The sequence below is a fragment of the Canis aureus genome, chromosome X (genome assembly GCF_053574225.1).
Source record: "Canis aureus isolate CA01 chromosome X, VMU_Caureus_v.1.0, whole genome shotgun sequence".
In the NCBI taxonomy this organism is placed as follows: Eukaryota; Metazoa; Chordata; class Mammalia; order Carnivora; family Canidae; genus Canis; species Canis aureus.
In genome coordinates this window covers 49874832-49902346 of record NC_135649.1, presented here as the reverse complement: position 1 = coordinate 49902346, position 27515 = coordinate 49874832, and the positions used below count along the sequence as shown (strand labels likewise).

Genomic DNA, 27515 nt, shown 5'->3' with positions numbered 1-27515 from the left:
GTCCATATGTAAATAAATATTCCATTCCTAAAACCAGCACAGACCATAATAGGCAGATACCCTATGCTGCATCCTCATGAAATTAGAAGCACTAGGCATGCAGCAGATTTCTAGAACCAATTTTCCCATAGTGGATGTTGCTATGTTGAGTCATCCCACTGTCTTTTTGTCTTTGTAATCTGTCTCAGGTCTCTTTGTGAGGCCACTTGATTGGAGTTACGGGAGCAAACTATGAAACAGAATTATTCTAATTGATAGCATACAGTATTCTGGCCCCATTAATACTACATTCCAAACAACTGAGCTAATTGGCCACAAATAGCCTATTATGGGTCTGTGTATATTCACATCAAGTGTTCTTGTTCATATTGATTCAAGGTATGTGCTCAAACCCAACTTCTGTGCATTGAAAGACATTCTACACTTTTCCTGCACTTCAGATGGAGCAAAGAATGAGACTCAGACCAGCCTGAGGAAAAATAATAATCTTTTCTTTTTTAAAAAAATATTTTATTTATCCATTCATCTCTCCATTCAGAGAGAGAGGCAGAGACACAGGCAGAGGGAGAAGCAGGCTCCTCACAGGGAGCCGGATGTGGGACTCAATCCCAGATCCCAGGATCACACCCTGAGCCAAAGGCAGGTGTCACCCATGTGTCCCCGAAATAACCTGTTCTTAATGAATAGTTTGCACATCTTAATCCAGTGGTTCTCAGCCCTAATGCACATTGGAATCTTCGGGGGTTTTAAAAATACTGTTGCCAAGGTCCCACTCCAAGAGATTCTGAAGTAATTGGTCTATAATAGGGCCCAGCCTTTGGTATTTTTTAAAGCTTCCCAGATACTTCAAATGTACATTCAGAGGAGAGAACTGTCCTGAGCAAAGGACTGACTACAGGCTTTGACATGATGTGCTGTGTTTTCTAATGCAATCCCAGTTGTTTAGAAGATGGCATCTCTCCTGCCAGATTATCTGTCAAGGTTATCTCAACATAGGTTAAAGAACTAGAGCAAAAATACACTTTTTAAAGAAATAATAAAAGAGCTTTTCTTTTTTGCATGAATTTATTGGCTCCTGGTTAGCCCTATTTTATCAAAATTTGCTTGACATTATTCCAATCCCCTCTCTAAGTATTCTAAATGGCAAATAACATGAAACATTTGAGAGGGGAAATTTTCTCTAAATGTCACATTAATTTCACTAGGAAATGTCCCCATCTCTAATGAGACAGCCAAGTTAACACAGGAACACAGTAAAGAAAACAAGAACAACATTTGTTTCTGAAAAACCTAATTTTGACATTAAAAAATGAGTCTAGAGCAAACTTCTATTTCCAATCTCAGTTGGAATGGAAAAATAAGACTCATATATGTCTCCCATATATGTCTCCCAAATCCTTTCTTTATCTAGAAGTGTTTATCCTAGGAACTCATTGAGAACAGACTTCTCATTTGGCTTAGGTTTAATAAAACCTTGATTTTCTGAAAACCTGATGAATAAGTACCTCTGGATAGCTGAGTTTTTTAGATACCTTAGGGCTTTCCTCTGCGAGAACCAAAACTTTGATTTAAAATCCTAATCATTCTGCGTTGTTTCTGAAGGGTATTGTACAGTTGTTTATTGGTTACTTAGAAGCACCCTTCTAAACATAAATCACTGTACCATGCAAGTTTTGATGGTACATTCACTGACCTCAAAGTGTTCTGTTTTTTGAGTTCTTGCCTTTAATTTTTAACATACGTCCTTCATCACCTTGCTATCAAACACACAGTATTATTACCTCTCAGTGCTATCAAAAATCAAAAACAACTCCTCTTCCATTACAGTAGAGTTTGATACTTCTACTCTACCATGTTCTTAAGAAACTCCATTTGTCTAGAAAATAAGAGTTCAGATCTGGGCAGACAGCTGAAATACTGTTGTTCTAAGAGGGAAATTACATGATCTTTAATATAGAGACTTTTAGGGACGCCTGGCTGGCTCAGCAGTTAAGCGTCTGCCTCTGGCTCAAGGCTTGATCCCGGGATCCAGGATCAAGTCCCACATTGGGTTCCCTGCATGAAGCCTGCTTCTCCCTCTGCCTATGTCTCTGCTTCTCTCTCTGTGTCTCATGAATAAATAAATAAAATCTTAAAAATAAATATAGAGACTTCTGTGTAATATTTTGGTTCTTGTTTATTTTTTACCTGCTTCAGATGCTTCTTTTTGATTACTGCTTTCTATTCTGAGCTCCCTTCTGGATATGTGAGGTTTCCAAGCAAGACTTTTGGGTAGGTGGTATGCTATTATGTCTCTATGTTAATAAGTCTGGCACATCAGAAGTCAAATTCTTCCATTTTGTCAGGCCCCCAAGGTACCAGAATGCCCTACTTTAATTGTCATTTTGCATTACTCTTACAGCTCACTGAATTTTACCCTAGTCTCTCAAAGAGTGACTGTGACTGCCTCAGCACCACATTTATCACCAGGAGAGACTTCAACCCGACTGAGAAAGAAACTAATAAATGCAAATATCCAGAACTAGAATCTTTTGCCCAGTGGCACAACTCCCCAGGTCACTACACAAAGCTTAAAAAAGGTTTCTGAGATTAAAACAGATATTCCTCAAACCTTAAAGTTTTCAACTTAAAATAAATAGCCATTTTTAAAAATGCTTTAAAAGTCCCATCAAACTGAAAAGCATCCTAATTGCAATCTGCTATCTAATTATTTTAATTTTTAACTCTTAATCATTTTAGCAATACAAACAGGAAAACTGGAATCCCAAATCAGATGCACAGCAAACTGATTTTAAAATGCTAGTCCTTTTTAAACTGCTGATGTCTAATAATGGTAATTGTATTTATTGATCAACGATGAAAAGACCCATAACCTTTTCTAAAACCAATTGCTGTTTTAGATGTTCAAATGACAGCTCTTCACAAAAGCATTTTTAGGAAATGAATTGACAAATGACTTTTTCCTACTTCCTATCCCCAACACATAAAAATAAAAATGTAAATTCTATATAAAAACAAAGCCAACATGCCTCCAGCTAGAATGTATATTCAAAGGCTCATTCATCCAGACAGCAGCAGCTGAAGCAGGAATTAGTGAAGATGGAATAAAAGGCACCATCCCTAAAGCTGCCATCACTAGAAAGCTCATATTTACCTTGAACTGGAAAACAAGCCAAGTAAGTAAGCTCCCAGTATCTATGCCTACATATATCTCAAGCCTAATTCTCATATTCTCATGCCTAATTCTCGTTTTTTCTTTCTTTCTTTCTTTCTTTCTTTCTTTCTTTCTTTCTTTCTTTCTTTCTTCTTTTCTTTCTTTCTTTCTCTTTCTTCTTTCTTTCTCTCTCTCTCTCTCTCTCTCTCTCTCTCTCTCTCCCTCCCTCTCTCTCTCTCTCCCAAATGCAGAATTTTTTTTTAATTTTTATTTATTTATGATAGAGAGAGAGAGAGGCAGAGACACAGGCAGAGGGAGAAGCAGGCTCCATGCACCGGGAGCCCGACGTGGGATTCGATCCCGGGTCTCCAGGATCGCGCCCTGGGCCAAAGGCAGGCGCCAAACCGCTGCGCCACCCAGGGATCCCCTCTCTCCCAAATGCATAGTCACAAACATCCACTTATACTAGAGTGAGCAATATAGTATAGTGAGACAACCTGGATCTCCTTCCCATGTTTGTCACTGCCACTGATGGCCTTGAATAAATCTCCTTAATCCTCTTCAGGCCTTAATTCACCTATCTATAAAATGAAGAGAATAACCTGAATGATGTCACTGTTCTCTTTAAGCTCCAAAAATTCTAGGATTCTAAAACAAAAGGCTTGTATTCATTCATTCATTCATCCATCCATTCAATAAACATGCACCAAAACCTGCTGATGAAAAAAAATGACATAGGTTGCAGCTCCAAGGAGGCCACAAACTAATGGACTTCTTATCAGGGATGGTTAAAATGTCAACCATTCAGAAAAACATGAAAAATACACACACACACACACACACACACACACACATAACTCTCACACACAAAGAGTGGCACATATTCTCCTGTAGATTTATGTATATATTTATACATAGGCTGCTAGAGCACAACTTTGAGAATTATACTGCTACTTCATAGAGCCAAATAGCACCATAATGGCTTGATGAGGGTAGGTGACTCACATAGGAGGATCTGGCCTTTATATTTCTTCTATGTACAAACTCACATCATAAATAAAGGCAAACTCTCTCTCCTATCAAATGGGTTATAAGATTCTTAAAGTTTTTAGAAATAGTGTGTCTATACGTTCCTTTAGCTCCATTTCCACAGCCTTCTTCACCTTGTGCCTCCATTTCCTCATCTGTATTTGCCTTTTACTCTAGCCCAATGTACAAAAAACGCTGTGTGGATAATCTTCCTCCCCTACTATTTTCATCATAGCACTTCTCTTTCTAGGGGTGTAAGGGACACTTTACATACAGGGGTTTCTCGATGGGTTTGGCATTAAATCTAAATCAAATCTTTAGTTGAGTGGTCATCCAGGATCAGTCCTCTACTTCTCCCATATTTCATTTCCCTCATTTTTAATATATCCACATCACTGGTCATGCCACACTACTTGGCATTTTCTCAGCACTATGTACAGACTATGCAGCATAGTTATGCATCTCCTTAGGTTCTATGATTATTTCATGTGTACTATGTCAGTTCATCTTCCAACTGGACTGGAAGCTCCCTTTTGAGCTCTCAATGTCACAAGGCTGGACACCTAGCAAGTACTCATAAAATGTATCAATGAATGAACAGAGAAGACATGGAAGAAATTAATAATGAGGCTACTTATCACATTAAAGCAGATGACCAATTCTATCAGGCCAAGTGGTCCTATTTCCTCAGAAAGCATCCATTCTACACACTGCCTTCTGTAGTTACAATTTGTTCTCTGTCCTCACTCCCAACTACTACATTATAAATATACAGTAGTCTGGATATAACTGCCAAGGATAAGCTGACACAATTTGGTGCTTTCTACCCATCTAAATCCATCAGTCCTACCCCATCACTGGAAATGGCAGCAGTGACACAAGATAGTGTTTCCAAACCAAAGTAGATAAAATTTCTGGAGGAAGATAAGGCTTTGCCAGATTGCAATTCTCTGAGTCACAGATTGACAGCATGGCAGCTACTTTTCTACATGTGAAACAGAACTCTGGGATTCCAGTGGCTTTCAAGAAAGGGCTATCTATGGAAAATACAGGCCATGTGGTTAACTAACATCCAACAACTCAAGTTGAAAGAGTTCCCCTTTTGGAAGCCTTTCATCATCATTCCTAAAATTTCAGTAGCACCATCAATGTGGTCAGACTACCTCTATCAGCCCAGGGAAAGTGCTTTTCTCTGCCTTCATCATTGACTGGGTCAAAGTTTTGCCTTTAGAAGAGCAACCAAGTTGCAAATTTTACTACAAAGACCTTGAGAAACACATCAGCTTTCTGCAGGAATCCATGTAATTCAGAAGCAAAAGCCTGCTGAAAGACTAGGCTAAGCACCATACCACTAAATAGATGAGCAAAGGCTTCTGAATAAGGGTCTGGGATATTTTTCTAAGTGTTCTGTGGGGGTATTGTGAGCTATTAAGTAGTATCTGCTTATAAAAAACTTTCAAGAGCCAGTTAAGGGGATCCCTGGGTGGATCAGCGGTTTGGCGCCTGCCTTTGGCCCAGGGTGCGATCCTGGAGACCTGGGATCGAATCCCACATAGGGCTCCCGGTGCATGGAGCCTGCTTCTCCCTCTGCCTATGTCTCTGCCTCTCTCTCTCTTTCTCTCTCTCTCTCTCTCTCTCTGTGGCTATCATAAAAAAATAAAAAATAAATAAATAAAAGAGCCAGTTAATGCCTATTCTATGTACAAATGCAAAATCAACAAGACCTCATTGTGAGTAAAAGTAGCTGAAGATTGGATAAACTCAACACCAAAGAAACAAACAATCCAATCATGAAATGGGCAAAAGACATGAAGAGAAATCTCACAGAGGAAGACATAGACATGGCCAACAAGCACATGAGAAAATGCTCTGCATCACTTGCCATCAGGGAAATACAAATCAAAACCACAATGAGATACCACCTCACACCAGTGAGAATGGGGAAAATTAACAAGGCAGGAAACCACAAATGTTGGAGAGGATGCGAAGAAAAGGGAACCAACCCTCTTGCACTGTTGGTGGGAATGTGAACTGGTGCAGCCACTCTGGAAAACTGTGTGGAGGTTCCTCAAAGAGTTAAAAATAGACCTGTCCTACGACCCAGAAATTGCACTGCTGGGGATTTACCCCAAAGATACAGATGCAATGAAACGCTGGGACACCTGCACCCCGATGTTTATAGTAGCAATGTCCACAATAGCCAAACTGTGGAAGGAGCCTCGGTGTCCAACAAAAGATGAATGGATAAAGAAGATGTGGTTTATGTATACAATGGAATATTACTCAGCCATTAGAAAAGACAAATACCCACCATTTGCTTCAACCTGGATGGAACTGGAGGGTATTATGCTGAGTGAAATAAGTCAATCGGATAAGGACAAACATTATATGGTCTCATTCATTTGGGGAATATAAATAATAGTGAAAGGGAATAGAAGGGAAGGGAGAAGAAATGGATAGGAAATATCAGAAAGGGAGACAGAACATGAAGATTCCTAACTCTGGGAAATGAACTAGGGGTGGTGGAAGGGGAGGAGGGCGGGGGGTGGGGGTGAATGGGTGGGGGTGAATGGGTGATGGGCACTTGACAGGATGAGCACTGGGTGTTATTCTGTATGTTGGCAAATTGAACACCAATAAAAAATAAATTTATTATTTAAAAAAAGTAGCTAAAGAGTAAATAAAATGAATCCAATCACGTGAGCCATGCTAGCTCATCCCACATAAACAAAATTCACCCTGAGAAGTAAAAAGCTATCAATCACATTTGCCAGTGGAACAAACACTGAAGTCCAATCACCATCCCCAAATATGTAACTACAACATATTAAAGTTATTTTTCAGGCACAGAGTGCCTTTCATCCCCAAATATCAAAGTTCTTTACAAGCAGGTGCCAACTATTATTCCCTCCTTAAACAGCCAAGAAAACAAACACACAGGTTAAGTACTACAGCCATGTTAAATACTGACTCAGCTAGAACAGGTCACAAAAACAGGAGAAACCAGAAAAATTCTCAGGAGCTCTGTTCTTGGCATTACCAACTACTGAGATAGAAAGCAAACACAAGATGATGACATCGAGGAAGTGATTAGTCTGCTTCATACCGATTTTCCTCAGAATGACTTTCTTTTTTTAAGATTTTATTTATTTATTCATGAGAGACCCAAAGAGAGGCAGAGACATAGGCAGAAGGAGAAGCAGGTTCCTCACAGGGAGCCCGATGCAGGACTCAATCCCTGGACCCGGGATCATGCCCTGAGCCAAAGGAAGATGCTCAACCACTGACCAGGCATCCCAAGACTTAAAATATTTGGAGGGAAAACTGTGCAGCCCTGTGCCTGTGCCTGTGGGCCAAAACACCACCCCCAAATCCAATTCCAACCCTAATCTCACTGTTTATACTATATATCACTTAAAACACAGTTGCCTCCACAGGCTCATTTAAGATTGAAGGAATAACAGCTTTAGCACATCATTCTAAATTCATTTCCCTGGTACCAGCTTGTTGCTTGAATTTGTAATATGTGATCATGCTGACCAAAACCAGTCAAGTAATATACAATCTTAGAAATTGTGACTGTGTTCCCTTCTAATATTGATGTTTTCTAATTAGATACAATACATTAGCTTGTTTTCTTGTTTGTGGTCAATGAAATTCTCCATAGTCCTCTTTTTGGTGCAGCTATTCTGATTACTGCCATGGCAAACAGAGGCATGTCTCAGTTCGGCAGAATGTGTAGAGTCAAAGATATGCGTACACAGCATCCACTTATATTTGCTGTCACAAAAAAAATAAAAACAGATCTTTCTGATCTTTTAAGCGCTTGTTTCAAATTTAATGAGGCACAATAAATATTTCTCAAAATCAGATTCCATGGTTGCTTAACAGTGGCAACGCTCTAATTATGTCTGCAGTTTAAATGAAGGGCATTGGACACTAGCCTCAAGTTTCTAGCAACTTAAACAAGCACCGCAGCAAATCACTGTTGGAGGCAAGAAAGCACTCAAAACTTAGCTTCACTTCATGAACAATAACTGAGAAGCAATAGGAAGAGAATTCAAGAAAGTAATGGAAATGTTTACTCATTCTCCTAAAGCCCCTACCTTTCCTCCCAAATCCTAATACACTTTCTCATTTTATCCAAGGTGTGAGGTAAGGGCAGGTTAGAATTTGACCTAATTTGAAAACAGAGACTAATCAAAGGGCTACCATCTGACATAAGAGTGCTGACGACTATGCACAGTAAAGCCGTAATTACACCTCACAAAGTGGCTAATACCATTAGCAGCTTGAAATTGTCAGAGTATTAGAAATCTGTAATGTGGTTATGCAAAGCACCAACAGAACAACAATCACTAAAGCATCTCGCATGTATATGGAACTTTATATTACAAAGTGTTCCAGAATGTTTAGCAAGCCTTTATAAAAAGGATCATTTTCTCCCACTGCTGAAACAAAATAGTCATTTTGCACTGGTAACAGTAAATAAAAAGGCTTTCAGGAGAAAGAAAAATTACTAAACCTTAGAGAAGCCATAAGGGAAATGAATATTTTTAGGTGGGCAGAAAATAGACACCCAAGTTGGAAACTGGGGCTGAAGGCAGGTGCATTTTGTACAGAGCTCAAGGCACAGAACTGAAGAATTTTGCTTCTCATCCAGCCAGCAAGACTTCCATGAAGTCCTTAATGACTGCAGCAGAGCAGATGCCACCTGTTAATATCATCCTGAAAAAAAGAATTAGCATTTGGAAATGGACACAATACACAAAAACTTGCCACTTCTTTCTTCCCTTTTTTTCCTTTTTTTGCCTTTTAACCAACATTAACTAGTTAATTCTCCTGCTACTATTAGGAGCTAAATAAATATTATTAACCCCACTAATGGCCAGATAGAAGAGGTTAAGAGATTTGCCCTCTACTAGCGAGAAGCAGTGACACATTGGCAACTAGAATTCAAGACATTTCACTCCGTATCCTTCATTCATACCACTAGGCCACATCTCATTAAGATTCTAGAAAATGCAATGAAATAGAAGTATAAAAAGGCCTGGCTAACTGGGTATACTATTTGAGAGGGGAAAAAAAATAACCTAGCCTGCTTAAACACGACAAGTTCAAAGGTGGTGAACACAGCTAGAGCAATTTCCTCCTGCAGGAAGATTAAAAAATAGTGCGGGGAGATTCAATGCAATCCCTGCCAAGATTCCAATGGCATTTTTTTTTACAGAAGCAGGGGGAAGAAGACTCCTAAAATTTACGTGGAATCACAAAAGGCCCAAATAGCTAAAGAAGTCCTAAAAAAGGAGAACAAAGCAGGAGGCATCACACTTCCTGATTTCAAGGTATACTATGAAACTATAGTCATCAAAATATTATGGACTGGCATAAAAATAGAAATAGACCAATGAAACTAACCTGAGAGCTCAGAAACAAAGACTAGTATATAAAGTCAACTAATATTTTACAAGGGAGCAAAGAATACTCAATGGGAAAAAGAAACCATTGTTTTCAATAAATGGTGCTGGGATAATTAAATATTCACATGTAAGAAAATGAAACTGGACCCCTATCGTACACCACTAACAAAAATTAACTCAAAATGAATAAATAAAATGAGTCTTAAATATGAGACTTGAAACTATGAAACTCCTAGAAGAAAACAAAGAAACAAAGCTCCTTGATATGGGTCTCGGTAATGATTTTTTGGATATGACATCTAAAACATAAGCAACAAAATAAAAAACAAGTGAGACTCAGGACACTTGGATGGGTCAGTCAACTGGGCCTCCAAATATTCATTTCGGCTCAGGATATGATCTCGGGGTCATGAGATCAAGCCCTGTGTCAGGCTCCATGCTCAGCAGGGAGTCTGTTTGAGATTCTTTCTCTCCCTCTACCCCCTCCCTCAAATAAATAAGTAATTTTTTTAAAAAGTGGGACTAGAGCAAGCTAAAAAGCTTCTGCACAGCAAAGGGGAAAAGAAAAACCATCGACAAAATGAGAAAAAAGTACCCATGGAGTGGGAAAAATATTTGCAAGCCATATATCTGATAAAAGGTTAATATCCAAAATATATACAGTACTCACACAACTCAATAGCAAAAATACAAATGACACAATTAAAAAATGGGCAAAGGATTTGAATAGACATTTCTCCAAAGCAAATATATGGAAGACCAACAGGTGCATGAAAAGATACTCAACATCACTAGTCACTAGGAAAATGCAAGTTAAGACACGAATAAGATATAATAACCTCATGCCTGTTAGAATGTCCATCATCAAACAGGCGAGAGACGGCAAAGGCCGGCATGGATGAGGAGAAAAGGAAACCCTTGTGCACTATGGGTGGAACTGTACATTAATACATAGCCACTATGGAAAGCAGTATTGAGGATCTTCAAAAAATTAAAAATAGAACTACAATATGATCCAACAATTCCACTTTTGGGAACATATCCAAAGGTAATGAAAACTAAGTTGAAAATATTCCCACACCCTCATGTTCAAAGCAGCATTATTTACAATAGCCGAGACATGGAAACAATCTAAGTATCCATCGGTAAATAAACACTTGTTGTTTTATTTTTTAAAAAAATTTTATTTATTTATTCATGACAGACACACAGAGAGAAGCAGAGACATAGGCAGAGAGAAAAGCAGCCTCCTCACAGGGAGCCTGATGTGGATGGGAATCGATCCCCAGGCCCCAGATACAACCCGAGCCAAAGGAGACACTCAGCCACTGAGCCACCCAGGTGCCCAAGAAGTTGTTTTATACACACACACACACACACACACACACACATAGACACACACAGAAATGGATTTTTTTTACTTTTTTTAATAAAATAATTGTTTATTGGTGTTCAATTTACCAACATACAGAATAAAACCCAGTGCTCATCCCGTCAAGTGTTCCCCTCAGTGCCCGTCACCCAGTCACCCCCACACCCCGCCCTCCTCCCCTTCCACCACCCCTAGTTCGTTTCCCAGAGTTAGGAGTCTTTATATTCTGACTCCCTTTCTGATATTTCCAACATTTCTTCTCCCTTCCCTTATCCCTTTAACTATTATTTATATTCCCCAAATGAATGAGAACATACACTGTTTGTCCTTCTCCGATTGACTTACTTCACTCAGCATAATACCCTCCAGTTCCATCCACGTTGAAGCAAATGGTGGGTATTTGTCATTTCTAATAGCTGAGTAATATTCCATTGTATACATAAACCACATCTTCTTTATCCATTCATCTTTCGTTGGACACCGAGGCTCCTTCCACAGTTTGGCTATTGTGGCCATTGCTGCTATAAACATCGGGGTGCAGGTGTTCCGGCGTTTCATTGCATCTGAATCTTTGGGGTAAATCCCCAACAGTGCAATTGCTGGGTCGTAGGGCAGGTCTATTTTTAACTCTTTGAGGAACCTCCACACAGTTTTCCAGAGTGGCTGCACCAGTTCACATTCCCACAAAAAGTGGAAGAGGGTTCCCTTTTCTCCGCATCCTCTCCAACATTTGTGGTTTCCTGCCTTGTTAATTTTCTCCATTCTCACTGGTGTGAGGTGGTATCTCACTGTGGTTTGGATTTGTATTTCCCTGAAGGCAAGTGATGCGGAACATTTTCTCATGTGCTTGTTCCCCACATCTATGTCTTCCTCTGTGAGATTTCTCTTCATGTTTTTTGCCCATTTCATGATTGGATTGTTTGTTTCTTTGGTGTTGAGTTTAATAAGTTCTTTATAGATCTTGGAAACTAACCCTTTATCTGATACCTCATTTGCAAATATCTTCTCCCATTCTGTAGGTTGTCTTTTAGTTTTGTTGACTGTATCCTTTGCTGTGCAAAAGCTTCTTATCTTGATGAAGTCCCAATAGTTCATTTTTGCTTTTGTTTCTTTTGCCTTCCTGGATGTATCTTGCAAGAAGTTACTGTGGCCGAGTTCAAAAAGGGTGTTGCCTGTGTTCTCCTCTAGGATTTTGATGGAATCTTGTCTCACATTTAGATCTTTCATCCATTTTGAGTTTATTTTTGTGTATGGTGAAAGAGAGTGGTCTAGTTTCATTCTTCTGCATGTGGATGTCCAATTTTCCCAGCACCATTTATTGAAGAGACTGTCTTTCTTCCAATGGATAGACTTTCCTCCTTTATCGAATATATTATTTGAACATAAAGTTCACGGTCCACTTCTGGTTTCTCTATTCTGTTCCATTGATCTATGTGTCTGTTTTTGTGCCAGTACCACACTGTCTTGATGACCACAGCTTTGTAGTACAACCTGAAATCTCGCATTGTGATGCCCCCAGATATGGTTTTCTTTTTTAAAATTCCCCTGGCTATTCGGGCTCTTTTCTGATTCCACACAAATCTTAAAATAATTTGTTCTAACTCTCTGAAGAAAGTCCATGGTATTTTGATAGGGATTGCATTAAACGTGTATATTGCCCTGGGTAACATTGACATTTTCACAATATTAATTCTGCCAATCCATGAGCATGGAATATTTTTCCATCTCTTTGTGTCTTCCTCAATTTCTTTCAGAAGTGTTCTATAGTTTTTAGGGTATAGATCCTTTACCTCTTTGGTCAGGTTTATTCCTAGGTACCTTCTGCTTTTGGGTGCAATTTATTTTTTTTTTTTTTTTATTATTTTTTTTTTTTATTGGTGTTTTGGGTGCAATTTAAATGGGATTGACTCCTTAATTTCTCTTTCTTCAGTCTCATTGTTAGTGTATAGAAATGCCATTGATTTCTGGGCTTTGATTTTGTATCCTGCCACGCTACCAAATTGCTGTATGAGTTCTAGCAATCTTGGGGTGGAGGCTTTTGGGTTTCCTATGTAGAGTATCATGTCATTGGCGAAGAGGGAGAGTTTGACTTCTTCTTTGCCAATTTGAATGCCTTTAATGTCTTTTTGTTGTCTGATTGCTGAGGCTAGGACTTCTAGTACTATGTTGAATAGCAGTGGTGAGAGTGGACATCCCTGTCTTGTTCCTGATCTTAGGGGAAAGGCTCCCAGTGTTTCCCCATTGAGAATGATATTTGCTGTGGGCTTTTCGTAGATGGCTTTTAAGATGTCGAGGAAAGTTCCCTCTATCCCTACACTCTGAAGAGTTTTGATCAGGAATGGATGCTGTATTTTGTCAAATGCTTTTTCTGCATCTAATGAGAGGATCATATGGTTCTTGGTTTTTCTCTTGCTGATATGATGAATCACATTGATTGTTTTACGAGTGTTGAACCAGCCTTGTGTCCCGGGGATAAATCCTACTTGGTCATGGTGAATAATTTTCTTAATGTGCTGTTGGATCCTATTGGCTAGTATCTTGTTGAGAATTTTTGCATCCATGTTCATCAGGGATATTGGTCTGGAATTCTCCTTTTTGGTGGGGTCTTTGTCTGGTTTTGGAATTAAGGTGATGCTGGCCTCATAGAACGAATTTGGAAGTACTCCATCTCTTTCTATCTTTCCAAACAGCTTGAGTAGAATAGGTATGATTTCTTCTTTAAACGTTTAATAGAATTCCCCTGGGAAGCCATCTGGCCCTGGACTTGTCTTGGGAGGTTTTTGATGACTGCTTCAATTTCCTCCCTGGTTATTGGCCTGTTCAGGTTTTCTATTTCTTCCTGTTCCAGTTTTGGTAGTTTGTGGCTTTCCAGAAATGCGTCCATTTCTTCTAGATTGCCTAATTTATTGGCGTATAGCTGTTCATAATATGTTTTTAAAATCGTTTGTATTTCCTTGGTGTTGGTAGTGATCTCTCCTTTCTCATTCATGATTTTATTAATTTGAGTCTTCTCTCTCTTCTTTTTAATAAGGCTGCCTAATGCTTTATCTATCATTAATTCTTTCAAAGAACCAACTCCTGGTTCTCTTGATCTGTTCCACAGTTCTTCTGGTCTCGATTTTGTTGAGTTCTGCTCGAATTTTAATTAACTCTCTTCTGCTGGGCGTGGGGTCCATCTGCTGTTTTTTCTCTAGCTCCTTTAGGTGTAAGGTTAGCTTTTGTATTTGAGTTCTTTCCAGTTTTTGAATGGATGCTTGTATTGCGATGTATTTCCCCCTTAGGACTGCTTTTGCTGCATCCCAAAGATTTTGAACAGTTGTATCTTCATTCTCATTAGTTTCCATGAATCTTTTTAATTCTTCCTTAATTTCCTGGTTGACCCTTTCATCTTTTAGCAGCATGGTCCTTAACCTCCACGTGTTTGAGGTCCTTCCAAACTTCTTGTTGTGATTTAGTTCTAATTTCAAGGCATTATGGTCTGAGAATATGCAGGGGACGATCCCAATCTTTTGGTATCGGTTAAGACCTGATTTGTGACCCAGTATGTGGTCTATTCTGGAGAAAGTTCCATGTGCACTTGAGAAGAATGTGTATTCAGTTGAGTTTGGATGTAAAGTTCTGTAGATATCTGTGAAATCCATCTGGTCCAGTGTATCATTTAAAGCTCTCGTTTCTTTGGAGATGTTGTGCTTAGAAGACCTATCGAGTGTAGAAAGAGCTAGATTGAAGTCACCAAGTATAAGTGTATTATTATCTAAGTATTTCTTCACTTTGGTTATTAATTGGTTTAAATATTTGGCACCTCCCACATTCGGGGCAGATATATTGAGGATTGTTAAGTCCTCTCGTTAGATAGATCCTTTAAGTATGAGATAATGTCCCTCTTCATCTCTCACTACAGTCTTCGGGGTAAATTTTAGTTTATCTGATATAAGGATGGCTACCCCTGCTTTCTTTTGAGGACCATTCGAATGGTAAATGGTTCTCCAACCTTTTATTTTCAGGTTGTAGGTGTCCTTCTGTCTAAAATGAGTCTCTTGTAGACAGCAAATAGATGGGTCCTGCTTTTTTATCCAGTCTGAAACCCTGCGCCTTTTGATGGGGTCATTAAGCCTGTTCACATTCAGAGTTACTATTGACAGATATGAGTTTAGTGTCATCATGATATCTATTCAGTCCTTGTTTTTGTGGATTGTTCCACTGAACTTCTTCTTAAAGGGGAATTTTAAGAGTCCCTCTTAAAATTTCTTGCAGAGCTGGTTTGTAGGTCAGATATTGTTTCAGTTCCTGCCTGTCTTGGAAGCTCTTATCTCTCCTTCCATTTTGAATGAGAGCTTTGCTGGATAAAGTATTCTTGGTGGCATGTTCTTCTCATTTAGGACCCTGAATATATCCTGCCAGCCCTTTCTGGCCTGCCAGGTCTCTGTGGAGAGGTCTGCTGTTACCCTAATACTCCTCCCCATAAAAGTCAGGGATTTCTTGTCTCTTGCTGCTTTCAGGATCTTCTCTTTATCTTTGGAATTTGCAACCTTCACTATTAAATGTCGAGGTTTTGAACGGTTTTTATTGATTTTAGGGGGGGATCTCTCTATTTCCTGGATCTGAATGCCTGTTTCCCTTCCCAGATTAGGAAAGTTTTCAGCTAGGATTCGTTCAAATACATATTCTGGCCCTCTGTCCCTTTCGGCGCCCTCGGGAACCCCATTTAAACGGAGGTTTTTCTTCCTCAGGCTGTCGTTTATTTCCCTTATTCTATCTTCATGGTCTTTTAATTGTTTGTCTATTTTTTCCTCAGTTTCCCTCTTTGCTATCAACTTGTCTTCTTTGTCACTCACTCGTTCTTCCACCTCGTTCACACTCGTCGTTAGGACTTCTAGTTTGGATTGCATCTCATTCAATTGATTTTTAATTTCTGCCTGATTGGATCTAAATTTTGCAGTCATGAAATCTCTTGAGTCCTTTATGCTGTTTTCTAGAGCCACCAGTAGCTGTATAATAGTGCTTCTGAATTGGCTTTCTGACATTGAATTGTAATCCAGATTTTGTAACTCTGTGGGAGAGAGGACTGTTTCTGATTCTTTCTTTTGAGGTGAGGTTTTCCTTCTAGTCATTTTGTTCAGTGCAGAGTGGCCAAAAAGAAGTTGTATTGGGAAAAGGAGAAAAAGAGAGAGAGAGAAGGAAAGAAAAGAGAAAAAGAAAAAAGGAAGAAAAAAAGGAAAAAAGAGAAGAAAAAGAGAAAGAAAAAGAAAGAAAGGTGAAAAAAAGGGTGGGGGAAGCAATGAGAAATCAAAAAGAAAAAAAAAACCACGGGAGTATCTTCTGATTCTGTATACTTTAAGTCCCTTGACTCCCCTGGGACTTGTCCGTCTAGCTGGTCTTCTCGGCTAGGGGCCTGTTGTGCTGATTTTCAGGTGTTAGCACTTGGGGGAGCTGCTCTGTCCCCTGCCTGTTGCAGGGCTCAGTGGGGGTTGTTTACCCCGTGAGGCCCCCGGAGGAACAACCCCAGTGGCTGGGGCAGCTCTGGAAACCTGGATTCAGCTCCGGCAGGAACTACTCCGTCTGCAGGGCCTAGATGCCCCGGGGCGGGGCCGCTGATCTGCTCATCTCGGGGCAGGAGCGTCCTCGCTGTCTTGGGCCCTCCCGGCCTCTGCCTGTCCCAGGGGAGGCTGGATCCTGGGCTGTGTCCCGGCGCCCTGTGCTCCCGGTCTGCCCTGTTGGGATCGCGCTCCCGGCCGCGCAGCCGCCTCCACATGGAGCCTCTTCCTCTGCCGGAGCCGTCGCCGCCGAGCTGCTCCCAAGGTCGTGCAGCCCCCTCCGCGGAGCCGCCGCCCGAGCCCCTCCGAGCTGCTCCGGGTCCCGCCGTGCGCGCTGCAGCCCTTTAGGGAGCTCGGCCGCGGGGTGTGGCGCTTTCCCCGGGGAGCAGGTGTCTGTTAGTGTCCCAGGGAGTCTGAGGGCCTCCCCGCCCTACTGGGGTCCTGCTCTAACTCCCTACGAGCCCCTTTTCGCCCGGGAAGGTTGGTGCAGCTCCTTCTTCTCCAAAACGGGGCTCTCAAAAAAAAAAAAAAAACGGGGCTCTCCTGTCCTGGGGACACTCGCCGCGTCCTTAGCCCGGCTCCTCGCGGGGCCCCTCCTCCTTGGATGCCTTTTGTTTCTTTATTTCTTTTTCCCCGTCTTCCTACCTTGATAGAAGCGCCAACTCTTCTCACTGTAGCATTCCAGCTGGTCTCTCTTTAAGTCTCAGGCCGAATTCGTAGATTTTCAGGATGATTTGAAGGTTATCTAGGAAATTTGGTGGGGACAGGTGATTTGGGGACCCTACTCTTCTGCCATCTTGCCCCTCCTCTCAGAAATGGAATATTTTTCAGCCATTAAGAAACCAAGGAAATCCTACCATTTTGACAACCTTCTTGGATCTTTTTTTTTAAGATTTTATTTATTTATTCATAGAGGCACACAGAGAGAGAAAGGCAGAGACACTGGCAGAGGAAGAAGCAGGCTACATGCAGGGAGCCTGATGCAGGACTTGATCCCAGGACTCCAGGACGCTTAACTGCTGAGTCACCCAGGTGTCCCAACATGGTTGGATCTTGAAAGCATTATGCTTAGTCAAATAAGTCAGAAAAGAACAAATACTGTATGATCTCACTGATATATGGAATTAAAAAAAAAAACAATACCAAATTCATAGAAATAAAGGTCAGATGTGAGGTTACCAGAGGCAATGAGTGGGGGAGGGGAAATTGGTGGAAGATGTTCAAAAGGTATAAACTTCCAGGTATAAGATAAATAAGTACTAGGGATGTGATGTACAATATGATAACTATAGGTAACACTGCCATAGGATATTTAGGAAAGTTGTTAAGTAAATCCTATGAGTTCTCATCATGAGGAGAAAATATTTTTTCTTATTTTCTTTCTTTTCTTTTTATAGTATCTATGAGAAGATGGATGTTACCTGAACCTACTGTGGTAATCATTTCAAAATATATGTAAATCAAACCATCACACTCTGTGCCTTAAACTTATACAGTGACCTATGTCAATTATTTCTCATTAAAACTGGGAAATTTAAAAAAGAAAAAAATGAAAAGGAATACTTCCCTCTCCCTCTACCACCAGACTCCAAGCAGCAAAGATCAGGAATAATCCCAAACTTAACCTAAAAAAAATTAACCCTGCCAGAAACATAACACCATTCAATAAATGGTGCTGGGAAAATTGGACATCCACATGCAGAAGAATGAAACTAGACCACTCTCTTTCACCATACACAAAGATAAACTCAAAATGGATGAAAGATCCTAATGTGAGACAAGATTCCATCAAAATCCTAGAGGAGAACACAGGCAACACTCTTTTTGAACTTGGCCACAGTAACTTCTTGCAAGATACATCCACGAAGGCAAGAGAAACAAAAGCAAAAATGAACTTTTGGGACTTCATCAAGATAAGAAACTTTTGCACAGCAAAAGAAACAGTCAACAAAATTAAAAGACAACCTACAGAATGGGAGAAGATATTTGCAAATGACCTATCATTTAAAGGGCTAGTATCCAAGATCTATAAAGAACTTTTTCAACTCAACAGCAAAGAAACAAACAATCCAATCATGAAATGGGCAAAAGACACGAAGAGAAATCTCACAGAGGAAGACATAGACATGGCCAACAAGCACATGAGAAAATGCCCCACATCACTGGCCATCAGGGAAACACAAATCAAAACCACAATGAGATACCACCTCACACCAGTGAGAATGGGGAAAATTAACAAGGCAGGAAACCACAAATGTTGGAGAGGATGCGGAGAAAAGGGAGCCCTCTTGCACTGTTGGTGGGAATGTGAACTGGTGCAGCCACTCTGGAAAACTGTGTGGAGGTTCCTCAAAGAGTTAAAAATAGACCTGCCCTACGACCCAGCAATTGCCCTGCTGGGAATTTACCCCAAAGATACAGATACAATCTGTATCTGTACGCCGGGACACCTGCACCCCAATGTTTATAGCATCCATGTCCACAATAGCCAAACTGTGGAAGGAGCCTCGGTGTCCATTGAAAGAGGAATGGATAAAGAAGTTGTGGTTTATGTATACAATGGAATATTACTCAGCCTTTAGAAATGACAAATACCCACCATTTGCTTCGACGTGGATGGAACTGGAGGGTATTATGCTGAGTGAAGTAAGTCAATCGGAGAAGGAGAAACATTATATGGTCTCATTCATTTGGGGAATATAAAAAATAGTGAAAGTGAATAAAGGGGAAAGGGGAAAAAATGAGTGGGAAATATCAGAAAGGAAGACAGAACATGAAAGACTCCTAACTCTGGGAAACGAACTAGCGGTGGTAGAAAGGGAGGTGGGCGAGGGGTGGGGGTGACTGGGTGACAGACACTGAGGAGGGCACTTGACAGGATGAGCACTGGGTGTTATTCTATATGTTGGCAAATTGAACATCAATAAAAAATAAATTTATAAAAAAATAAAAATAAAAATAAAATATGTACTGTCTTCTGGAAAAAAAAAAGAAACATAACATCGTACTCTCTGTCAGGCAGTCAATACCACTTTAGCCTGTGCAATTGATTTCTACCTTCTTTTCCCTGCCCTGTTCTCAGTCCCTTCCTCTCCAGCTTCCTGCGGGGCTTTCAAATACCCTTAGACACCTTTCTTCATTAACTCCTATATATACATATGCCCTTTTGTCAAAGGAAACTGGCACACTCACTCTTCATCCAGGTGTGCTCAATAATGTGTCTACTTGATAACAAACATTTTGTTTGAGGTGTGGGCAGCCATGTATTAATTCACACACATATATGTGGGCACGCACACACATTATATACAATTTTGGTGAGGGAAGAACATTATACCTATGTGTTTTGATATATAAAATGCTTGTTCCTGGTGGACACTATTTCCCTTAGGGCCATAAGTCACCCTGGCAGCCACTCTGGAAAACTGTGTGGAGGTTCCTCAAAATGTTAAAAATAGACCTGCCCTACGACCCAGCAATTGCACCCTGGCAACTGTTTTTGCAGATGGTTATAAGCTTAGAAAAGAACACAGAATATTCAAAGAAATCTCTAGAAAGCCTCCAAATTCAGAGCTCTCAAACTAAAAATAGAGAAAGTTCTTACCAGCTGTGTGACCTTTAAGAAATCACTGAACCTCATCTCAATTTCCTAATCTATAAAATAGAAATAACATCTGTTCTAACTATCTTACAGAATTGGTTTTAGGATCGAATAAAATATGTACAGGTACTTTCTAGGACTGTATTACTAGACATATGACAGGTATTCTGATCATCAAATCATAAACTTGATATACCTTGCATATTTATTTCTATTTCCAACTAAATTCCCATTGAACATTATGAAGAGTTTTCTTTCTGGAGTTCCCTACTAGGGCATTTTAGCTCATTTTCCCCCTATCTGTTCTACTAGAAAAAGAAATAATGCAGTAATCATTCTTGGCTTTGGCATGAGAGATAAAAAGTATATATGGGGGGGGGGGCCTGGGTGGCTCAGTGGTTAAGTGTCTGCCTTTGGCGTGATCCCAGGGTCCTGGAATCGAGTCCCACATCAGGCTCCCCATGGGGAGCCTGCTTCTCCCTCTGCCTAGGTCTCTGCCTCTCTCACTGTGTCTTTCATGAATAAATAAATAAAATCTTTTTTGTAATTGCTGATTCAGTAGGAAAAGAAAGAGCCCAATCTTGTAACAAGACACCTTAGCTGGAATGTGTGTGTGTGTGTGTGTGTGTGTGTGTGTGTGTGTCTGCATCTGTGTGACTGTGTGTGAGAGAGACAGAGAAAACTCAGCTTAAAGAGAGCTGAAATGACCTCATACCATCTGAAATTATGTGAAAATCAAGATGTGAGACATTTTAAAAGCCTTTATAAACTAGTTTTCCTTCACCCCATTTTCTTCCTTTGTTATGACTTAACTGTCACAGAATCTCTTTTCTTGAAAGAGAAAGAAAGAAAGAAAGAAAGAAAGAAAGAAAGAAAGAAAGAAAGAAAGAAAGAAAAGAAAGAAGAGGAAGGAAGAAAAAAAAAACCTCATCCCAGGGTTAAGTAAAGCACATTAGCATGCATAATTCAGAGCTGTCAGCTGGAAATGAGACCTACAAAGACTAGTGTAGTATGTGGATAGAAAAACAGCATTAAAGGATGGGGACAGCTTGACCAGGGCTTTCTAAGATCCAGAACAACAAGATAGATTTCAACTCAGGACTGCCTTGGAGCCTGACCGTGGGCCCACTATACCATTCCTTACAGCCGTGCTGTCCAATAGGATAGAGACATATAGCTATTTAAATTGCAGTTAACAAAAGTAAGAGTAAAAATTTAGTTCCTCGATCACAGTAGCCACATTTCAAGAGCTCAATAGGTAAATGTGGCTAGTGGCTACCCTATCAGACAGCACAGATATATCAATTTCCATCATCATATAAAGTTCTATTGAGCAATGCTGCCTTAGAGCAAGACTGGTGGCCTGTGACTTAGGACTCTCCAGTTCTGAAATGGGAGGCACTTGGTGAACTAGGAAAATAGAATGAGTACACTATCTCTATCACATCATGTAACACATTGTATTGCCAATTTCTCACCACCACGAGGCTGGAAACTCCTTCAGGGTAAGGACCACATCTTTACTGTCTATATCTTTAGTTCCTGTCACTGTTCCTGGCACACAGCAGGTGCTCACCCACTGTTTGTTAATTGAATAATAGCAGATGTTAGACATGTCTATGAAATAGGAAGAGCTCACTTGTCTTTTTCATAGACTGAATCAGAAATGTAAGATTTGCAAAGCTCTTTTAAAAAAAGGCTCCTGTGCTTCCTAGACTTGTATTTGTTTAAATATTTTTCAAAAATTTGGACAGGAGGGAGAACTGGCTCAAGTAAAAAACTGTCTTCCTATCTTTCTATTCTGATCTCTTTTATTTATCCAAAGCATGACTTATAATATACCTAAAGATTTAGAATCCATGTTTATTAATATTAAGAAACCGGTATGTAATATACATGATATCAAACATGATGCAATCCACACCTTTAAAGGAGATGTTTACAATCTAACAGAATTAGAAACACCTGTAGAGCTTCCTATCTCAATGGTCCAATTTAAAATGTTATTTTCTTAAACAGTACTTTGTATTGAGGTGGCAATTGTTTTTCACCTATGCCCTTTTCCAATAACCACAGCAGACTTCAGAAATATATAGACAGGGTATCATTTCCCCTTTTTAACAGACGGAAAAACTGAGGCCCAGAGTTTTTGAATTAAAGATCAAATAGCCTAGTATTGGTAGAGTCAGGGCAAGAAATGAAGACTCCTGCTTCTTGGACCAGGAGACCTGCCACTCAGTCTAACTTTATAGGCAGCAGGAAATAGAAGCCCAACTGGCTGACTTACTGCTTTTTCTTTCAATCTATAGTCCCTTCTGAGATTTAGCCTTCATGAATTAAAAAAAATCATTTTATGCAATATTAATTTCTTCTTCAGATCATGATAGAGCTGTCAGTTGCTTTACTGCAAAATGGTCGTTTGCAAAGGTTTTTCACATCATTAGTGCAATCTAACAATGCTATGCTGTTCACTGCAGGCTTTGAAAAATTTCTTTTTGAACTCATGACCATCACAAAACCATATACCCAGAGAACATTAAAAAAAAAAAAAAAGACCTTTGGGAGTCTCTCTCCCCCATCTCTCTCTATCTATCTATCAATCTCTCTCTCTCTCTCTCTCTCTCTCTCTCTCACACACACACACACACACACACACTTTTTTTTGAAGACCAGGAAGTGAGCCCAGGGAACCTCAAAACTACCCCCAAGCAACACTGGTTAATAGAAAGCTGGTTAATAGAAACACAGGCATGGGTTTAGAAATCATCTTCTGATACCCAAGCCAGGTCTCATCTTTTTCCACTTGCCCAGCTATTTCTCCTTTAAGAAGTCCCCAAAGAGTGGGGCTAAATGTTTTATGTTCTGTCAGCTAGATTTATCATGGGAAGAAAAAGTGAAACTTAGTGCAAATGATGTGTAAATCATTTCTTACAAATATCCTATCATTAAGAAGAGCAACTTCTCCTCAGGATATTGTAGAAAGAGAATGCATGATACACCCAAGGAAACAGACTGTCTCTAGCTGAGTGATCCAGAGAAAGTAGAATGATAAAGCTTTGTGAAATACAGCCTCATTCTAGCAAATTACTTGCTTTGTTGCCACTTAAATTGCTCATCTATAATTGCTAGAAATAAACTGCAATCAAAATACAGTATCTTCTATAATTTTGCCCACTGAGGATTGTTTGATCATAAAGAAATTATCTAAAAGGTAAATTTGCTCATTTCACTGCCTCAGTGGAAATTGGCATTAGACCACTGAGAGGGGCTAGAATGATAGCAAGTATTGCTTCTTTCTGAGGGAGGGAGCTTTCTCTTCTCTAAATAAGAATGAAGAACTAAATCCAAGCTCTTATCTCTATCACCAACAACATCTAAATAAGGGAGGAATCTGCTCTGCCCACTTTCTCAAAGCATCATTCTTAAGTTTACTTGCTTTTTCATGCTTGTAGTTCAGAGATCACTGATTCCTATCTGGTGATCATTCACATAGAGCTAGGCTGCATAACTATTTTTTTAAAAGTTTGTTGGGCAAATTATGGTGTAAACAAGATTACAAGGGAAGTGTTTACTTAAGAGAATACATCGTTTTAAGCACTTTAGAAGCAATTTACAATCAATAAATATGTTAATTGCACACCATTCTTATTTATTCATTAAAGCAGGTCCAAGGACTTCTATTTGGTAAAACTTCCTGGCAAGGGCTTTGTTAGTCTACTTCTTATTACTCTATGAACTTCCAAGTGATAAAACTGCATTTCTTTTCTACCTATAACTCCAAATGGCCTGCGCCCAAGTTAGTCTCAATTAATTAGATTTGACCATACTATATAAAGGCTGAGTGCAATGACAAAGCCATCAGTTCCTGGTGAAAAGGCATAAAAGTCACAGAAAACCCTACGCTGTGTTTAAGACCTTTCTTTGCACAACCTGTAGACGTCTAAAGAGTAGTGAAAATTGCTGGATGGGAGCAATGAGAAAGGACAGGAATAAAAAGTGAAAAGAGATCATTCAGAGCCCTCCTTACAACTGAAGATTTGCCTCATGCTCCCTGGTTGTCCATGACCACCTGTTGCAGAACAAATGGCAGCTAGCACAGCTAAGGGCAGAAATACTTTAATTCATTGTCAACAAATACTGTTAAGACTATGTGCCAGGCCCCATGGTAGATACTAGGGATATGGGGATGAATTAGATTTCTAGTACTGCCCTCAAGGAGATCACATTTCTAAATTTATTTTTTTAAGATTTATTTATTTATTTATTCATGAGAGACACACAGAGAGAGGCAGAGACATAGGTAGAGGGAGCAATAGGCTCCCTGCGGGGAGCCCAATGCAGGACTTGATCCCAGGACCCCCAGGATCACACCCTGAGCCAAAGGTAGATGCTCAATCACTGAGATACCAGGAGTTCTGGAGCCCACATTTTAGCACTGGGGACAAGTAAAGACACAAATATAATGTAGCACTGTAATGCTATAATGGTATATACATGTGGAGCATGGAGGAGAGAGCAACCAAGAAGGCACCTCTAGGTAACACCATCAGAATTGTCTTTAATCAGGATACCCGGATGGCTCAGCGGTTGAGCGTCTGCCTTTGGCCCACGGTGTGATCCTGGAGTCTGGGGATTGAGTACCACATTGGGCTCCCTGCAGGGAGCCTGCTTCTCTCTTTGCCTGTTTCTGCCGCTTTCTCTGTGTCTCTCATGAATAAATAAATAAAATCTTTTAAAAAGAAGAATTGTCTTCAGACACATGATATCTAAGGGGGGAAGAATTTGCTTCTCTCTAGTTCTAATTCTTGATTTTACAAGTTATATATGAGTGTCAGGGGAAAGAGTATAAGCCATGCTTAAGAAAATCAAGCAACTTCCCTGCAGCCACAAATCCAGCTGGATTTGGGTTGGCTCTTCTGTAAAGTTTGGAAGACAAGTTACATTAGTACAAGTGCTAGAAAAATCAATGTCCAAGTGAGTAGCTAATTAAACCACAGAGACTGAGTTTTGAGCCAGTAAAGGTTTTCTCCAGTGGTCAGATGTTCATGACTTCCAAATTCTTTTTGCAGCCTTTGCATAAAGATGAACCCTGAGCAACTTGACCCTAGCTTGGCTAGCCTCTTAAAACTTCCCCTAGTCTACTTGTTAGAGTGGAAAAAAAAGAAAGTAAGAAAGAAAGAAGAAAAAGAAGAAAGAAAGAGAAGAAGAAAGAAAGAAAGAAGAAAAGAAGAAAGAAAGAAAAAGAAAGAAAGAAAGAAAGAAAGAAAGAAAGAAAGAAAGAAAGAAAGAAAGAAAGAAAGAACTCTTTTGGATAGCAGCCTGTAGGTGGAGACCTTCATCTTCCTAAGCTCGTCAGACTCACTCACTCTCAAGCAGTACAAAAAGATTACCATAAAATTTACACACTTGGTAGGGAGCAAAGGAAGTACTTTTTCACCTTTCATGGGGTCTGAAGACATGTATTTGATGCTTGTTCCATTCTTCTTCTGATCACCTGACACTGTGCCTTTTTTCCAGAAGCTGGAAGTTCTGGGGCAACCCTCTTGCCTTTCAGGTGCTGCCTGGGCTCTAGTCCCTCCACATCACTTATCAGCTAAATGTGTGCCATCCCTGGAAGCCTGACCCTATACAGAGCCCAAGGTGAGGGAAGGTCGCAAGAAGAAACAAGGATATCTTGACTCTTTCAGAAACATCGTCTCTACTCTGAAAGCAATGTTTCTGATGTCTTCTTTTCCTGCATAACAGGGTATGGATCACTCTGAAGCCAGACTCTTAACTGTCTACTACAGGCCTTGAGCCAACAATGTACATACCGTGTTTCTTTGTAAACAAAGACAATTTTTATCTCTTGCCTCACAAAGTTTTCTCTGCTCTGCTTTAAAAAATAAATAAGGCATGAGAAGACAGAGAATAAAGGTATGAATGACCTCTCTCTGTGTTCTAATAATAATGAGGATACAATGGCAGTCGACCATTTCATAAAATTTGCTTATTGAAATTTTATTTTTATAAGTTAATATTTATTCTATCATTTGGACTTATTATTACTAGAAGTGCGTTTTGGGAAAAGAGTCTGTAATGCCAGAAAAATCTCAAAATCTCCTACCACATGTTCATCTTTTCAATATTCCTAGTAGGAAAACAAGGCACACCGAAGGATTCTGGAAGATATTAACTCCTTCCTAACTCCACTGAAAGTGCACCACCACAAAGCCGCAAGGCGGGTCAAGAAGAATGGAAGACAGCCAGCCTACTAGCCAGCAGGTCCTTCCTTTCTACAACCCTGCCTCTGGCAGTAGTGATTATCTGTTCATTACTAATGAGAAGATTAAATACAGAGCATTCTACAAGGGGAAGTGAAATGTCCACAATCACCCAATGATCCATCAGGTTTCAGTCTTAGAACTGCGAACTGATTTTCCACACTGTGTATGTGAAAGCTCTTGTGCTAGTCAAATAATTAGCTGGCCCTGGGTTCAAAATGTACACAGGCATTACCCCTTTTAATTGTGCTTCATTGGGGCACCTGGATGGCTCAGTGGTTGAGCAGCTGCCTTTGGCTCAGGTCATGATCCTGGGGTCCTGGGATTGAGTCCCGCATCGGGCTTCCCTCAGGGAGCCTGCTTCTCCTTCTGCCTGTGTCTCTGCCTCTTTCTCTGTGTCTCTCATGAAAAAATAAAATAAAATCTTTAAAAAAAAGAATTGTGCTTCACTGTATTGCCCTTCAGAGACATTGCAGTTTTTGCAAATTGAAGGCTCCTGGCAAACCTGTATCAAGCTAGTTCTCAGTGCCACCTTCCCCACAGCATTTGGTCATTGAATGTCTGTGTCACATTTTGATAAGTTCTCACAGTATTTCAAACCTTTTCATTATTGTTGTCTTTGTTCTGGCTGTACACTAATCTCTGATACTACTATTGTAATGGTTTTGGGACACCACGGACTGCACCTATATAAGATAGCAAACTTAATTGATAAATGTGTGTGTTCTGACTGCTCCACCAACTTGCCATTCCCCCATCTCTCTCCCTCTTCTCAGGCCTCCTGAGACACAGCAATCCTGAAATTAGACCAATTAATAACTCTACGATGGCCTTTAAGTGTTCAAGCAAAAGGAAGAGTCACACATCTCTCACTTAAAATCAAAACCCTAGAAATGATTAAGCTTAGTGAGGAAGACATATAGAAATGTGAGATAGGCTGAAAGCTAGGCCTCTTGTGCCAGTTAGCCAAGGAAATTGAAAGTGCTACTCCAGTGAACACACTCCACTGAACAAACACATAATAAGAAAGTAAAAGAGCCTTATTGCTGATACGGAGAAAGTTTTAGTGGTCTAGAGAGCTCAACCCAGCCACAGCATTTCCTTAAGCCAAAGCCTAATCCAATGCAAGACCCTAAGTCTCT

General features: G+C 40.0%; 1 protein-coding gene across 2 annotated transcripts in view; it reads right to left on the bottom strand.

Moving 5' to 3' along the window:
* Nucleotides 1–27515, bottom strand: part of PCDH19 (protocadherin 19) — a 138053-nt gene that overhangs the window by 65673 nt on the left and 44865 nt on the right. The gene's annotated exons all lie outside the window — the stretch shown is intronic.